Source organism: Desmodus rotundus, chromosome 1, assembly GCF_022682495.2.
Source record: "Desmodus rotundus isolate HL8 chromosome 1, HLdesRot8A.1, whole genome shotgun sequence".
Lineage (NCBI taxonomy): Eukaryota > Metazoa > Chordata > Mammalia > Chiroptera > Phyllostomidae > Desmodus > Desmodus rotundus.
The window spans coordinates 74,013,159-74,029,859 of NC_071387.1; the positions used below are offsets into that span (position 1 = coordinate 74,013,159).

General features: G+C 36.8%; 1 protein-coding gene across 5 annotated transcripts in view; it reads right to left on the reverse strand.

Moving 5' to 3' along the window:
* Positions 1-16,701, reverse strand: part of LINGO2 (leucine rich repeat and Ig domain containing 2) — a 1,230,686-nt gene that overhangs the window by 393,492 nt on the left and 820,493 nt on the right. For 4 of the 5 annotated variants that reach the window (XM_071221630.1, XM_045193700.3, XM_045193701.3 and 1 more), the window contains one exon: positions 4,091-4,123. The exons of the other annotated variant lie outside the window; for it this stretch is intronic. The gene's annotated coding sequence lies outside the window, so the exon portion shown is untranslated. The remainder of the gene's footprint in view (positions 1-4,090; positions 4,124-16,701) is intronic. 5 annotated transcript variants of the gene reach the window in all.

Below are 16,701 nucleotides of genomic sequence, written 5' to 3' on the forward strand. Positions count from 1 at the left end.
AGAAACAGGGCATAGCATCATCCAGTCTACAGGAAAGAAGAACCTGGAACTTTACCTGGCCCACATCCCAGGGCTAGCGTTTTCTTTATAGTTCACGCCTGTTATATGAACCTTAGCCTATGTTTGAAACACTACCATGGAAGAAGTCAAGTTACCTGTGCCTTGGGACAGATACATTTTATAATAAAGTTCCTTCTTATATTCAGCTGGATATGTTTCCTCAAGCCTCTGGCTTCTGTTATCACTTGGAACCCTAGGCTTAATTACATCTCTTTTCCACCCAAGACTGCAGATATCTGAAAACAGGTAACATATTCCTCAACTCCTTAAAGAAAAAAAATAGTTATGAATTTTAGGAGAACTCACTGCTTTGTGTCAACCATGGAATTGGGATCATGCTCTTAAAATAGCTCTTTTATGAAGAAAATAAAACCCAACAAATAAGCAAAGAAGCCAGAAAAAAAATCAAAAAAGAATAAATGATTTTATCAAGGTAAGTAGTAAAGCCAGGACTTGAGCTAGAGTAAATTATAAAATTGTTTATATTAAAAGAGATTTAAATTTAGCATTCAATTTTATCAAGGTAATAGAGCTTCACAGTTTAAAAAGCCAGTTATTGCTATAATAATATAGTAATAATATGCTAATAACAATCACCTGACTCATCACCTGATTCAACTAGAAGTGAATCCATTGTTCTATCCACTATACATGTTGGCTCTGCTCAACTCTTCTACCAATAGCATAACATTGAGTCCATCATCATCCTCACTGCTGTATATGTACATATGTATATAATATGTGGCTGGGACCAGATTTACTAACATTTCTACAATCTGCCTTAATTTTTTAACTTTTCTCATTGAAAAACCCAGAGAGTGTGCCAAAATGACCTTTGAAAAAGGTTAATTGATTATTGGAACTTCTCTTTAATTAATAACTATTTAATCTGTGCTTCACAGATTAAACAATTATCTGTGATTATTTGACTGTGAATAATGACTACACAGAAGCATGACAAAATAGGTTGTTTACAGCCTTCCAAATTTGTGGTACTTGAATCCAAACATAATTCTCCCAGTGTGAAAATATTAAACAGCTCTGACATGAAAATAAAAGCTACATCCTATTTTCAAATACACAGGAAGGACAGAAGGAAATTAGAGTTAGAAACTATAATAAAAAATTAGTTTTCTTATTTGTAACCTTTCTTCTGTATTAAAAAAAATAAGTCAATTCATTCCAATATTTAAGCCCTGGGCCCTCCTTGCTATCTGCCCAAAGATACGTTTATATTTCAACAGGCATTCTCTCTATCCTTACCAGTCCTTCTATTGGTTTAGCTTGAAAGTCATTAAGCCCAGGTAATCTCAGCTAATGAAATCATTTAAATGTTTCTTTATAACCACCTTCTCCTCATCACATTCTAAATATACAGATATATAAATATACTGTATTCCAGTGAGTTCACTTTTGATACATTATTTCTCCAATCCTGTAGCAGAGTTGACAAATAAAAAACAAAACAGCCAACCCCAAACCAAAACCAAAATACAACCACATTATTTTTGCTTTTGGTCACCTTTGGTCTTTTAGAAATAATGTTAATGGAACTTACTGAACTGAAAGGGAAGTAGGGGCTCAGTGTTTCTCACAAGTTTTATTATCAAAATAAACTGTACAATATTTATTTGAAACCTTGTACATATGGCCAAAATACAAAGAAATAGTAGCCATGAGCTCTTCCCATATGGAAGTCATGATATAGTCTAGGGAGTAAGAACATTTAAGAAGTGCTGAACAAGAGAAGAGATAAATAATAGATTCATACAACAAGATGATACCGATTACAGTGTTTCAGGAAGTTTTCATCCCCATAAAAGACCTTCCTGTCTTCTTCACCAAACAGTCTGAGAAAGCCCAAGTGAAGGAGGAAGTTAAGTAATGTGATTGTGGTCCCCATTTGGTCGCTAGTGAACCCTGGGGTTTTGAATAGTATGCTTACCCTCTCCAGACTTAAGTTTCATTATTTAGGAAAAAAAAAAACTGCAGTGAAAAATAGTTGAAGTACTTTTAGATATAAAAATCTATAATTGCTATATCCTGTCATGCAAAGGGCCTGGGCATACCTAGGCTGTCTAACAAAAGCCAGTGGAAACATTTGCGTAGAGCACATACACACATGCACACACATGTGCAGAGCACCCACGGGACACGGTGGGGTGAACGGAGTGTCACAGGAAGAGTAGGAAGTGGGCTGCTTCAATCAAATATTTAAGTATTTCTTGGAGGTGGGTCTAGTTCTTTGTTATTTTTTAAATTTCCCCTTAGCCACTGTACTTGTACAAGATTGAAGATAATAAAGCATTACCATTTATTTGTGGAATCCAGTGTGGACACCATAATTCCATTTTAACCCGGTGATGTTTCTGATCCTTGTAGATGGAACCTGCAGAGCCACAAGCCCTTCTTCCGGTGTGTTCACATGTAAATTCAGTTTTGAATATTACTATCTCAGAAGTCAGTTAAGAATTTTTAGTACTATCCTGTTTCACTTAGGTTATGACATAACTGGAAATTTTGATGACATCAACTTAGCAGTGCCATTTTCTTTACTACATCAGAAAGTCTAAGTCTGACATGTTTATATACTTGCCAGGATGTACGTCAAAATGAGTCCAGGGGTTTGCACGTGAAGCTTGCCAAGCTCCCTTCCTTATGTCATCAATCTAGTGGGCTTTGGAGTGTCAGGTGCCTTGCTCAAGAGTCAAGCAAGGTGGGATCTTTCACTCAGATCCACTGCCTTTGGGCTCACTCTGAGCCCCAGCACCAAGAGGCAGCTTCTGGATGGCCTTTGCTTATTGGTGACCTGCTCTGAAGTCACTGGTCAGTCTCAGTTGAGGGAGAACTTTCTTTCCTCATCTACTCTGATACTCATGGACAACACACACACACACACACAACTCTACAGATCTCTCCAAGATGAAAGGACTTTGGTTCTATCCATTTACACTGCTCTCCCACTCTGCCCTTCAGATTTCCTATCACTTCTATTACCAAGAAGAATGACTTTCAACCTTTCAGAAAGATTTCCTCTCTCTCACCAGCCTGCAGTCTCCCCCAAATTAAAACAATATTTATTAACCTTAAGTTACTATAAGGAATATTCTGTTATTAGTTTTGATTTAATAGCCTCCATGATGTTTGCTTGAGTCTACCATTGACATTCTTATAAAAAGCCATTTCATGTGTGTCTGGAATGCTTTCCTTGTTTTAAAATTTATGGTACTAACAAAGCTGTTCTTGTTCAGAAAGTCTTAAGATTGCTTAAAAGGTACAGGGGACTGGCATGCTAGAAATTTTAGGAAGGGTAACTGATATTATAGATTGCTGATTATAAATATAGTACTAAATATGTGATAGTAATCTCTATATACTAATACACATCACACAATAGTGGAAGACATTATCCAGTTCATTATTACATGGAGAGGAGTCCTCTCCTTATTATCACACTGATGATTTTCTCTTTGCCTCAATTATTTGGGAGTAGACATATCTGAATATATATTAGCTGAGCAATGTTGTGGAAACATGACTCATTTATCAGATATGGCAAGTTAAATTGAAGACCTGTCATAGTCAGTGAAGGTTTATTGTCAGGGACAGCAAGAAGGGCTGGAAACAGGTGTGGGATAGGGAATATGGGGAAGGTCTGCCAAAAAAATGTATGAATGGAAGAAAATCGGATGACAAGGCCTTGCACACAGTACGTGTGCAATAAATATGAACTGAAAAATATGAGTGGTGGATGGCTGGAATGATGAATAGATGATGGAGAGAGTGGGAAAATGTTGAGTATTTCTAATTTCACAGTTTTGCTAAGGATTAAATGAGGTATTATATTTGATTGCTATATTGCATTCTGTTACAGTCTATGTTGTAGTTTTCCATCCATGAGTGAGAAAAATAAAACCATAATGTCCTCTAATCACTATCTGTGCAAAGCTAAGGACATATTTTGCTCTGCTTCTTTCATATTCTGTTTCATATTAATGAGAGGCTTTAAAACACCATGAAAAGTACCAACCTTGAAAGCTGCATTCTGTTTTGCTCATCTCACCTAAAAAATTAAAAAGACAGTAAGAAAAAGAAAATTTCAGTGAAAGCCAATTAAGGCAACACAGTTAAAAGAGCATTTAAAAAAAAATCTTTACCCATTTTTCCTTGACAAAGGAGATATTTAACAGTGAAAAGAGAAATACCCCGATGAAACTCTCCTATTAAACTGTTTTTAAAATATTTTGTGCTTTTTGTATTTTATGATGGTTTGATTTCTAAAATTTCTGGGGGTACAGCCATTATGGATGGCAATGAGTAGAGGTACAGAGGGGATGTTTAATAAAAATGATAAAACTAAATTATATATAAGGAAAATTATATAGGCAGCACTTAATCCACCCATGGAAATTTCCATCATAATAAGATTTTTCAATAAATTCAGACTAGAGTCTTTTAGGAGACATAATTTATTCTACAGTTCTGTATTTCTACTCTTGAATGCTGATTAGAACACAGCATTTCCTTCTTCTGCCTCCTTGCTACCCCAATAATCAGTTCTCCCTTATGGACTAAGCGATTATTGTGTTGTTTATAATAACTGTTCTACATTCCTTATGGAAATTGTAATTATGATGCTGAATATTCAAACAGCAAGACACTTTTCTCAGGGAAATTGTAATTATGATAATGCAGTATTTACCCAACCAATGTTTTATAGTCATTGTTCTCTTTGAGAAATGAGGAGGTCAGAGAAAAACACTAAAATAAAACATCCTGTTGGGATCTCAGATATGCATTCTGGAGAAGCATAATAATAATGTGTACCTAATATTTGCTGTATGGCAGGCACGACACAAGCATGGTGACATGTATATAACATATATGTATATTACATACAGGTGTATGTGAATTAAACATGTTTTTAATTGAATGTATATACTACCACCATAAGGTAAGTATATTAGTATCAAAGTCAAGATTTAAACCCAAGTGTATCAGACTTGAAAATCTATTTATGAGCTCATTGTCAAGGGCCTCTATTTTAATTAAATGCCACTAGTGCACATTTGGTGATTGATTCAACCATAGTCTCTCTTTACTGACAACAGAGTTTTTTCAGTCCCTATGCAGTGTGGTCTGCCTCATGGCAAATAGACACTTGGCTGTGATCTTTGTTCCTAATAATGTAATTTCCACCATCACCCTTGAAAGTGGAATATAACTTCTGCTAGTGAAATTTGATGCAATTTGGCATTATTCATTAAGATTAAATTTTCTCATGCACTTATTATAGCACTGTTTTAAATAGTGAAAACCTATAGAAATAGCCCAAATGTCCATCAGATATTTCATGGTACAATAGAATGCAATAGAACACTAAAGTCATTAAAATCATGTGTACATATTATGTATCCTAGAAAAATAACCATGAAACACTAGTAAGTTAAAATATGTTGTGAAATAGTATGCATAATATGATCCTGCTTTTGCTAAAACACATGCATTTTTATGTAAATGTAGTATCTGATTTTGCATAAAAAATATCTAGAAGAATAGATGCCAAATACTTAAAGTAGTTATTTTCTTTGAATAGGTCCGGGAGAAAACTTGTCCCCCATGATAAATGCAAACCCAACATGCAAGATGTTTATAGCAACATGCTTTCTTCTTTATCTTTTTCTTTCGGCAAGCAAAAATATATTTTTAAATGTGTGAGAGAAAGAATCAAGGACATTTGGAAATAAACCTTCAAATTATTCTATACTTTAAAAAAATGCCAAAATACAAATAAAAGCCAAGTTAATCCCTGGAAAATATTATTTGGTGAACAACTTGGTAAGATGGAGAGGCATCTCATCTGCCTGCCTTACTTTTACTTTGCCAGATCTCTGCCACCCAAACAAGGATGGAAGCCCTGTCCTTTCTTCCTTAACTCAGCAGTGATTGTGTGGCATTTTTCAGTACTTAGAAGCCATGTTGAACATCTACCATGCATGGTACTTTGTAGACTTTTTAAAAATCCCATTACTCTGTAAGATAACATTGTCACTTCAATTTTATAAATGAGGAAAATGAGGCTCAGGGGATTAATTTATTTAACCAAGTTTTTTGTTTGTTTGTTTTATTGTTGTTGGTTTTTCAAAATGCAAACAAAATACTTTATTTGGTTTTTAATGGCTCACAGCTGAGCCCTCTGGGAATATTCCTCCTTCCACCAAAGAGAACTGCCTTACCCAAGAGCATTCACTCTCCCACAGGCAGCGCACATCTAATGACTGACCAATAGAGGGGTACAAAGGCCAGGACCTCTTCTCTGCTTGGAACATCTATAACATGGTTGATCCCAAACACACTCCTCAACACACTTCCTGCATAAAACCTCTATCTCACAGTCTGTTTCTCACAAAAATTGACCTTAAGCAAGATTGTAAAATTCAGAAGTCATGAAGTGGAGAACTGAACCCAGATATGACTGACTCCGAGTCCCATGGGCTATCCATTATATCTTTCTGTCACCCATAAATAAGTTTATTGAAATTTTGAACATATTTTTGCTTAGTCAGTAAGCAGTCAATAAGATATGTTTAAGACTGTAAGTCAGAAAACATTCTTCAGTGTTATACAATATCTACAATTATACTGCCATTGGAACATTAAACTAATGTATTTATATCTCTTGAAATCCAAACATAGATAAATCAGTAGTTACATATACATATGCATGCTAACTTATAATATTACATTAAGATATATGTCCTATAAAATATATCTCAAAACTAATTTCAAGGTTAGTTTGACCCAATCTCTAATTATGCTAGCCTATTTTCAAAGAACAAAATGATACTTTTAATCATGCTGTTTTTCTATTAAAAATTCAAGATCTCTCTGTTTCAGAAAACTTACAAGATTAGTTATGGAACAAGGACTTACATTTTCTACCATAAATGTAAGAATTTTATCAGTCATGAAATGGAGTCAGAACAATTTGACATCCAGTAAAATATTACTCAGGCAGTCTTTAAAATCAGAAGAAAGGGATCACACAATTCTATGCAATATGAAGAGAAGGCAGTTAGGGTTTTACAACCAGGGAGCAGTGCAACTCTGGTCACAGCTTTCCATTGTCTCTTGTCTGGAGGACACTGTGCCTCTTCATTCTGCTCCCAAAGAAAGTCTACATCACTGGTTCCTTTATGTAAATCACCAACTCCTAACTCTGGATTGTGTCATTATATTTTTCTAGTTAAATGTATGTGGCATCATTGGATTAGTGATGTCATCCCACCACTACACTGAATGACTGAATTAAGGACTTAACATGATAAATAAACACAAGGTGTCAGAAAAATTCCTCTAACATAAAACTGAGATGAGAAAATTCTTAGAAACATATTTATCCTGGCCACACTGAGGCAGAAAGTGGTTTTTACACATCAAGGAATACCTTACTAGCTTTAGTTCTATATTTTACTTGTCTTCAAGAGGTTACTTAAACCATTTTGGGGGGCAGGTTTTCTGAGAAATTCTAACATCAGAAGATGTAAAAGGCTTTAACTGTGGAAACTAGGATGGGACTTGCCCATAGAAGCTGCACCGTGTGTCCCTTGTGCAGATGTGCATCCATAACGCAAAGCAAGAAGCACGGGAAACACTTCAGATGAAGCATGAAACTAATGGACAGGACTTCCCACCAAGACATAAGAGGGTTTTTCACAGTATAATCTACTCAGTAAGCTTTAAGTCAAGGGCTCTACCAGAGCACCAGAAACACTTCCATGAAACCATTGTTCACATCCTGATACAACTGCACAGTCGGGCTTTCTAAATTTATTCTGGGGTCATTTATTTTTGTTAAGCAGAATCATTATCATATAAACCTGTGAACTGCAGAAAGAATGCAACACAGATTGGTTCATTCATTATTATAATTGGGGTTGGGAAAGACACAAAGTTGTACATGACCTACTTGCAAGGAGCTCACCTTGACTTATAACTCCAGTGCACCTGGTTTCAACAAATGGCTCCCTTGTTTCTTATATTATTCAATATAATATTATTCAGATTCCCCTGAATCTGAATAATATTTTCAGATTCAGGAGAGTTGAATTTTGCTCGTGACACCCAGAACTGGTGTGGCCAAGTGATTGTCAATACAGTCAGTGACATGGTACACTGCACTTGACATCGCAATGGTATATACCAAAAAGTATACCAACAGACAGATAAAGACTTACACATGCAGGCATGGGATAAACTTTGTAACACAGGGTTCTCTTCAGGACAGATGTCACCAGAGTGAAATTGTAATAATATCATTCTGATGTATTTTTACAAATATTTCAAGTTAAATAACAAAGGGAGTGGAAAATGTTGTACTTTTTAGGGTAAATTATGAAGGAACTGGTGTCAGTCTGAAGCCAGGGTAATGGTTTGGAGATGAAAAGGTAGTTTGTAAGACCAGAGGTGGTACTTATATGGGAGTGAGGCAGATTTGTTTTTCAGTGTGTTTGTTTGGGGAAGTCCTATTGGCAGGGCCACTAGTGTAGCCTGTGTTCACTAATTTGAAATCATACTTTTCTTCCACTTTGGGGAAGCAGAGTGGTGTCATAAAAAAAAGAAAAAAAAGAGAAGAAAAGAAAAAGAAACACTGAACACTGGGTGAGAATCCGGAGGCCAGAGCATATGGTCTTCATTCTGGCTCCAAGTGGTTACTCTTTCTGGGCAACATTTTCCCTTGACTTGATTGACAAGTTAAGTCTCAAAAGGCAAGTTAGGACAGGAAGGGTGTACAAGTTGAGATAGTCCAAATCAAAGGCAGCTTATAGAGTGAATCTTAGCTAGTGTCCCTGAATAGGAACTAAAGGAATATATTTTTTAAAATTTTTATTGTTATTCAATTACAGTTGTATGCCTTTTCTCCCCTCCCCTCCCCCCACCCCAGCTGAACCCACCTCCCTCCCCCACCCCCACCATCCCTCCCGATTTTGTCCATGTGTCTTTTATAATAGTTCCTGCAATCCCCTCTTCCCACTGTCCCCACCCCACTCCCCCCTGGCCACTGCTAGACTGTTCCCACCCTCAATGTCTCTGGTTGTATTTTGTTTGCTGTTTTCCAAAAGGAATATTTTTGAAGATAAGACTTAAATGGAAGATAAGGAAGAAATGGATCATAAATATCAGCCAGAACCAAATGCCAGGGAACATAGAGAAAATTGGACCATAATGATATTACCTTAGGACAAATTAGAAAGATCCTAGAGATTATATGTAACAGTAAGAAGTACAAAACTTGTGTTGGTTGTTTTAGAAATTGCGTGGTTCATACATTGTGTGACCTGGTGTCAAGGTCGACTGTAAACTCCATGCAAGAGAGATGTGTCCCTCTCTCTCACTATTGAGTCTCCAGAGCCTGGCACTGTAACAGGTAGTTGGGAAGCAGTCAATAAATATCTTAGAATGAATGAACAAGTGTATGTGTGAATACATGAAATACAAACAAGTAACTGAGTAATGCACTAAATGTAACATGATGCATTGGATGAAGATCATTATAGGTGTTCTGTTATTTTTAAACTAGTACTTGATATCATTTAATCTTTTAAAATGAGACAGCAATAAAATAAAAAATATGAGATTCTGAACTTGGTCCCTACCCTTTTCCCCTCAAACACACCTTAATATAGAACAGTTTAGACAAGAGTATAGAGCTAAAGTATGACTTCTGAATCAACAGGAAATATGATTGATGTCTCTCCAACACAGTAATGGTACCTTAGGCTTTATTACTATACCTGTAGTATATATAAGAAAGTAAGAATTGAACCTGCCTTACTTTTCAGTTGCCATATCAATATGGAGCACTGCTTTTTTTTTGAATACTAGCTTTTATGAGATTGTGTTCTGCAAACAAATGAGACACAATTTGGGAGAAAAGCTAAGTTAGTGAAGAAACTCAAAATAATATAAGGAATGGCTGAAGCAATTGAACATGATCAGAGGAAATATGCCAATTGCCTTAGAATATCAGAACAAGTATCATAAAATTTGAGCTAGAGGGATAGGAAGCAACATAAGAAAGAATACTAAAAAGTGTCTCTAAATGGCTTGTTTTGCCTAAAGATGGGAGCTGACAAACTATAGCCTGCCAAATCCTGCCACACTCCTTATGTTCTTTTTTTAATTTATTGTTTATGTCTGCTTTCCTGCTACAATAGCAGAGTTGAGTAGTTGTGACAGAGACCAGAAAACCCACAGATATATTTACTATACGACCATTTATAGGAAAAATAAAATGCTGACCCCTGCCTTAAGAGATAAACAAAGTTAATTCATTCATTTACCCATTCATTTAGCAAACAAGTTTTAAGCATGGACAAAGTTTCTAAAATGTATCAGAAACTGGAAATATATAGATAAGTGTTGGGAACTGCCCTGCCTGGTTTCAGAAGCTGTAAACCCCCATGACTAAGGCTGAGTGACAGACCTTGGGACCATAAACCACTAAGGAGACAGAGCTTATCTCCCTGACAGGAGCATTGCCTCTACCCACTTTACTTCACCCTGCTTGGCCCCGAACCTGACCAGTTAACCAATGATGGCTAAGATTCCTCAAGGGAGGGATGACCTAAGACAGGCATAGTCACTAAACGGCCCTCAGGGAAGGACTTGGAGGGCTAAAGAAAAAGGGGTGATGGACCCTCGCCCCTCAGCTTTGACATAGCCTGAGTCCTCATTCTGTCTGCAAGAAGTCTCCTAATCTCTTATCTGCCTTACTTCGCCTGCCTGACTTAATCCTGAAATAATGACAGAGGGTGGTGCACCCCTATGCTGGAAAGGGTGGATTCCCCTGGGTGATCAGGTTTAAGAAAGAATACATAAAATCCTGTGAAACCTGCTTTGCTAAGAATGCCCTCAGTTTTCTGATAAGGGCCCAAGCATGAAATGGATTTGTTTCCCAAAGTTTTATAGACCTTTAGCTAACTGACCCTGACTCAGAATAAGCCCTCAGAGTTCTTTGTATGTTATCTATTGTTTGATCCTTACTGCCTGACAATGATTGATGAGCTTTACCTGTATTCCTGTGCAAATTGAACCCAATAAAAGCCCATTGAGGAAAAGGCTCTTCGCCCTTCTCCTTTGAGAGATCAGCCACCTTTCCTTCCCAAGTGGATCCTGTCTTGGTAGACTTATTTTCATCCAAGGCGGATGGGGGGCCCTTCGGGCAAAGGTCTACCACAGATAAGACACAATCTGTACCTTAGCCTAGTATCAGTTACCCAAATGATTATCATTAGAATGTTGCCTTTTTGGGTCAATAGGCTCAAGCCATTACTCAAATTTTGTTTTATATATCATAACCACACACACAGACACACACACACATATGCATATATATATATAGTGATATATATATATATATATATATATATATATATAATATCACCACATATGTCTGCACACTTTTAATGTTCAGAATAAGCCTAACACAGTAAATACATTGCAGCGGAAAGAGCAGAATTTTGGGATTCATATGTACCAACATTACTACTCATTCACAGATAAATCAGTTTCCTTGTGCATAAAATGGGGATAATTATACCTACCCAAAGTTTTGTTTTGAAAATCAGTAAGATACTATACAGATAGCACCTGATATTTATTGCATACAAAATTAATACTAGTTCCACTTCTTCTTTTATACTGTTTCTGATTATTAAGCTATATCAACTAGTTGCATTAATCAACTGTGACACTCAAAATATGAAAGCATTATTAGAATATTTCGAACATTTAGCTAGCATTCAAATGAAGATGTGCTTTTGCAGAATGAATCACATGGAAAGATTCACATGAAAAAAACCTCAGTATATATGTCTCTGTGAAATAACCACATTAGTAAAATATATATTAATGTATTTAGCCAACCACCTACAAAATACTATGGATGATTAATAGGTGTTCATTTATATTATAGACAGAAATAATATCCACAGGGAGAGTTCACTGGATGCCAATAAATACATTTTCTATTTCTTATATTGTGTGTCAGCAACATTTAAAGCAAAGCCTTGAATCTCATGGGGCTCTTTCAGATGCCATCTGCGGCTCATTATTTATTTATTTATTTATTTATTTATTTATTTTTAATTGTTGTTCAAATACAGTTATCTCCATTTTACCCCTCCCCACACTCCTCCCACTCCAGCCATCCCCACTTCCCACCCTTGATCTTACCCCCATTGGTTTTGTCTAGGTGTCCTTTATACATGTTCCTGAAAACCCTTCCTCCTTTCCCCCCCATTAGCTCCTCCCACCTCCCTTCTGGTTACTGTCAGTTTGTTCTTTCTTTCAATGTCTCTGGTTATATTTTGCTTGCTTGTTTGTTTTGATTAGGTTCCCCTTATAGACAGTTCATTTTTAACAATACCTAAAACCCTCATGTAGAAATACTACAATTAAGTTCTACGGGCCACACTATACGTTACAGCGAAAAGCACTAAGCATAGTGGTTACTTGCTCTCTTTTTAGACAGGCTTGACATAGTTCCTTAACATGATGCATGATTTTTGACAAGTTATTTGAACCCTGTCCTTTATTTTCCTGATCAGTAAAATGGGATTGGTAATAAAGAGTATCTACCTCACTGGGCTACTGTGAGAATCAATTGAGAAACTGCAATTAAAGCACTTGGTACACTGAAGCCACCAAATAGACACTATCATGATTTTTCACACCTTTTTCTAAACCAGATGTGGGGGGATTTATGACAAACTTGACCAAAAAGGACAAAAAGAATAGGAATCCTATAGAAAACGGTGTTGTTTTTTAGGGCGATCTTCTACTCTGCCACAGAGCTGATCTTCCTCAAGCCCAGTCCAGACCCAAGTGCCCTGGTGAATCCTTCCTTTCTGCTTCATTATGAAAAATTGAAGATCATTCACACTAGCATGCATTTATGGCAGGTCATGGGGTGGCCACTGCCCACCTTGTAGGCAGCATTCACCCTTTCAGTAAACACTATCGAATATTTTCTATTGAAACACTATAGAGATCTAATTTTTTTTTTTTCTGCACAACATCCTAGATTTCTACTTTGCCTCTTGTCTTTATGTATAGCCCCTTCTTCACCTGAAATGCTTTCTTTTCCTTTCCTTACTCTCCCATAAATGGCTGTATAGTGGAGAAAGTTTTAAGAAGGGAAGTGTGTGGACTCTTTGGAAGAGGGTCTCCAATAAAGGTCAAAATGTTCAAGGCAGTGGAGACTAGCAGGGAGGCCCGTGGGTTCCAGACAGTGGGAAGCTGTTCTGGAGATCCACATCTGGGAAAGGAAGCGCACTGTACAGAAAATCTAGTGCACAAAGCCACTAACATACATAGGGATTTGGATGTATGTGAAAAAAAAGAGGGGGTTGTCACCTCTAAGCTCCAACCACTAAATTAATGTTGAATGTTGATTTTTGCTAATGACACAGTAATGTAATTCTCTTTAAAAGCATCTGTACAATATTTCACATATTCCCAGAGGTGCTCAGAGAGAGGGAATAAGTCAAGCAGATAATATTGTACAAAATTAATTAAACAGGGACTTTAATATAAGGAAGCTCTGAATTGGAAAATACATCTGTTTTATAAAATCATTTCTTCTACTTCAGTTGCAGTGTTTAGGTTTGCCTAGAAATCTTGTGGTAAAAGAATTTTGAGTAGAAAACATCCTATCTTATACCAATGCATAAAATGAGGTAATAAAGCTTGATGGCAACATTAAATCTATGAAAGCCCTTTTGTATATTTACATATTCACTACAGTAAAACATTACACAATGGGAGTTATGTGGGGATTTACTAATATTAAATTAATGACAATAAGTGTATCATAAACTGTAGTTAGATAATATGATAGCTGTGTTTAGGTAATTAGTAATTCTTAAAAATGTAATAGCAAACACACTGTCAAAATAAAAACTAGGAAGTTGACATTATGCTACTCCTTAACCCCAAATATGTAAATCTATTTCTTCAGTCAACCAGCATTCTGAATTCCACATTTATTAGTGCCTTTCTTTTTTCACTTTCTTTTTTAATTTTTTAAATATTTTCATTGATTATGCTATTACAGTTGCCCCATTTCCCCCCCTTCACTCAACTCCATCCTGCCCACCCCCTCCCTCCCACATTCCCCCCCTATAGTTCATGTCCATTGTCATACATATAAGTTCTTTGGCTTCTACATTTCCTATACTATTCTTACCCTCCCCCTGTCTATTTTCTATCTTCCATTTATGCTAATTATTCTCTGTACCTTTCCCCCCCTCTCTCCCTCCTGCTCCCCTGTTGATAACCCTCCATGTGATCTCCAATTCTGTGGTTCTGTTCCTGTTCTAGTTGTTTGCTTACTTTGCTTTTGTTTTTGTTTTAGGTGTGGTTGTTAATAACTGTGAGTTTGCTGTCATTTTTACTGTTCATATTTTTGACTTTCTTTTTCTTAAATAAATCCCTTTAACATTTCATATAATAAGGGCTTGGTGATGAGGAACTCCTTTAACTTGACCTTATCTGAGAAGCACTTTATCTGCCCTTCCATTCTAAATGATAGCTTTGCTGGATACAGTAATCTTGGATGTAGGTCCTTGCCTTTCATGACTTCAAATACTTCCTTCCAGCCCCTTCTTGCCTGTAAGGTCTCTTTGGAGAAATCAGCTGACAGTCTTATAGGAACTCCTCTGTAGGTAACTGTGTCCTTTTCTCTTGCTGCTTCTAAGATTCTCTCCTTCTGTTTCATCTCCCAAGATTAATAATGTAGTTATAATGTGCTTTGGTGTTTTCCTCTTTGGGTCCAGCTTCTTTGGAAATCCCTGAGCTTCCTGGACTTCCTGGAAGTCTATTTCCTTTGCCAGACTGGGGAAGTTCTCCTTCATTATTTGTTCAAATAAGTTTTCAATTTTTTGTTCTTCCACTTCTCCTTCTGGCACCCCCATAATTCAGATGTCAGAATGTTTAAAGATGTCCTGGAGGTTCCTAAGCCTCTCCTCATTTTTTTGAATTTTTGTTTCTTCATTCTTTTCTGGTTGGATGTTTCTTTCTTCCTTCTGGTCCACACCATTGATGTGAGTCCCAGTTTCCTTCACATCACTATTGGTTCCCTGTACGTTTTCCTTTGTTTCTCTTAGTATGGCCTTCATTTTTTCATCTAATTTGCGACCAAATTCAACCAATTCTGTGAGCATCCTGATTACTAGTGTTTTGAACTGTGCATCTGATAGCTTGGCTATCTCTTCATTGCTTAGTTGTATTTTTTCTGGAGTTTTGATCTGTTCTTTCATTTGGGCCATTTTTTTTTTTGTCTTGGTTCGCCTGTTATGTAAAGGGGCAGAGCCTTAGGTATTCACCAGGGCAGGGTAATGCTGGTTGCTGCACTGTAACGCTGTACGTGGGGGAGGGGCTGAGATGGAGCAATGGCAGTTGCTCTACTCTCTGCTGGATTTCAGTCACTCCCTCTGCTACCCACAATTAAACTGGGCCCCTCTAGTGCTGGTTCCCAAGTGGGTGGGCTTGTGCACGCTCTAGGCCCCTGTGGGTCTCTCCAACAAACTCTCCTGTGAGGCTGGGAGTTTCTCCCACTGCCGCCTCAACCCCCATGGGTGTTTTCAATCAGAGGTTTGAGGCTTTATTTCCTGTTGCTGAAGCCCTGGGTTGTGTGGTCTGTTTAGCTCCCCCGCCGTTCCTCCCTGTTTATCTATGCGTGAATATGGGGCCTCAGGTTCTGCTAGCTGCTGCACTGCCTGCCCCATTCCACAATCCTCCAAATCGCTGAGTCTGCCAGCCACTGCCTTGCTGCGAGTCTGCTCTGCCCCGGCTGCCCGTCTCAGCCCTTCCTATCAGTCTGGATGAATGTTTCTTCTTTAATTCCTTGGTTGTTGGACTTCCATACAGTTCGATTTTCTGTCAGTTCTGGTTGTTTTTTGTTTTTAAATTGTTGTGGTCCTTCTTTTGGTTGTGCAAGGAGGCACAGTGTTTCTACCTACACCTCCATCTTCTCTTTTTCACTTTATATAGTCTTATTGCACCTATAAGCATTCCCACCCAATGTATATATTCGCATATGTGTGGATTATACTTTTAACTTAGTAAAAGCAGTCATGTTGTAATCACTTAGACTCTTTTCTCCATTTAGCATTTTATTATAGTTATTGATATATTTATATGTGTTTCCACATTTTTAATTATTTCAACTTAATCTTATTTTCATACATTTAAAAGTAATGCTCTCCCTTTGTATTTTTAATTATTCTTTTTTAAACAAACACTTCCACACATATCACATTCATTGGATTCCACTCTTCAAACATACCTCCTGGTATTATCATTCTAGACTTTTAATTTTGATATTATGAAGATTCTAATTCTAGACATTCAATTTTGTATTAGTTTATATATAGTTTCTCCTTTTGTTTGCTCTTAGAAAATTTTAAAACAATAGTTTTTAACAAATAATAAAATATTTCAAAACACTATATATTGTTTGCAACATCTTCTAAGATTTATCTATTTTCTTATTGAAATACTTTATCTAGACTGTTCCCAGTGTGGTCTTTGGCAAAGTATAAGAGGCTTTGTATAATAAAGAGTACCATGTCCTCA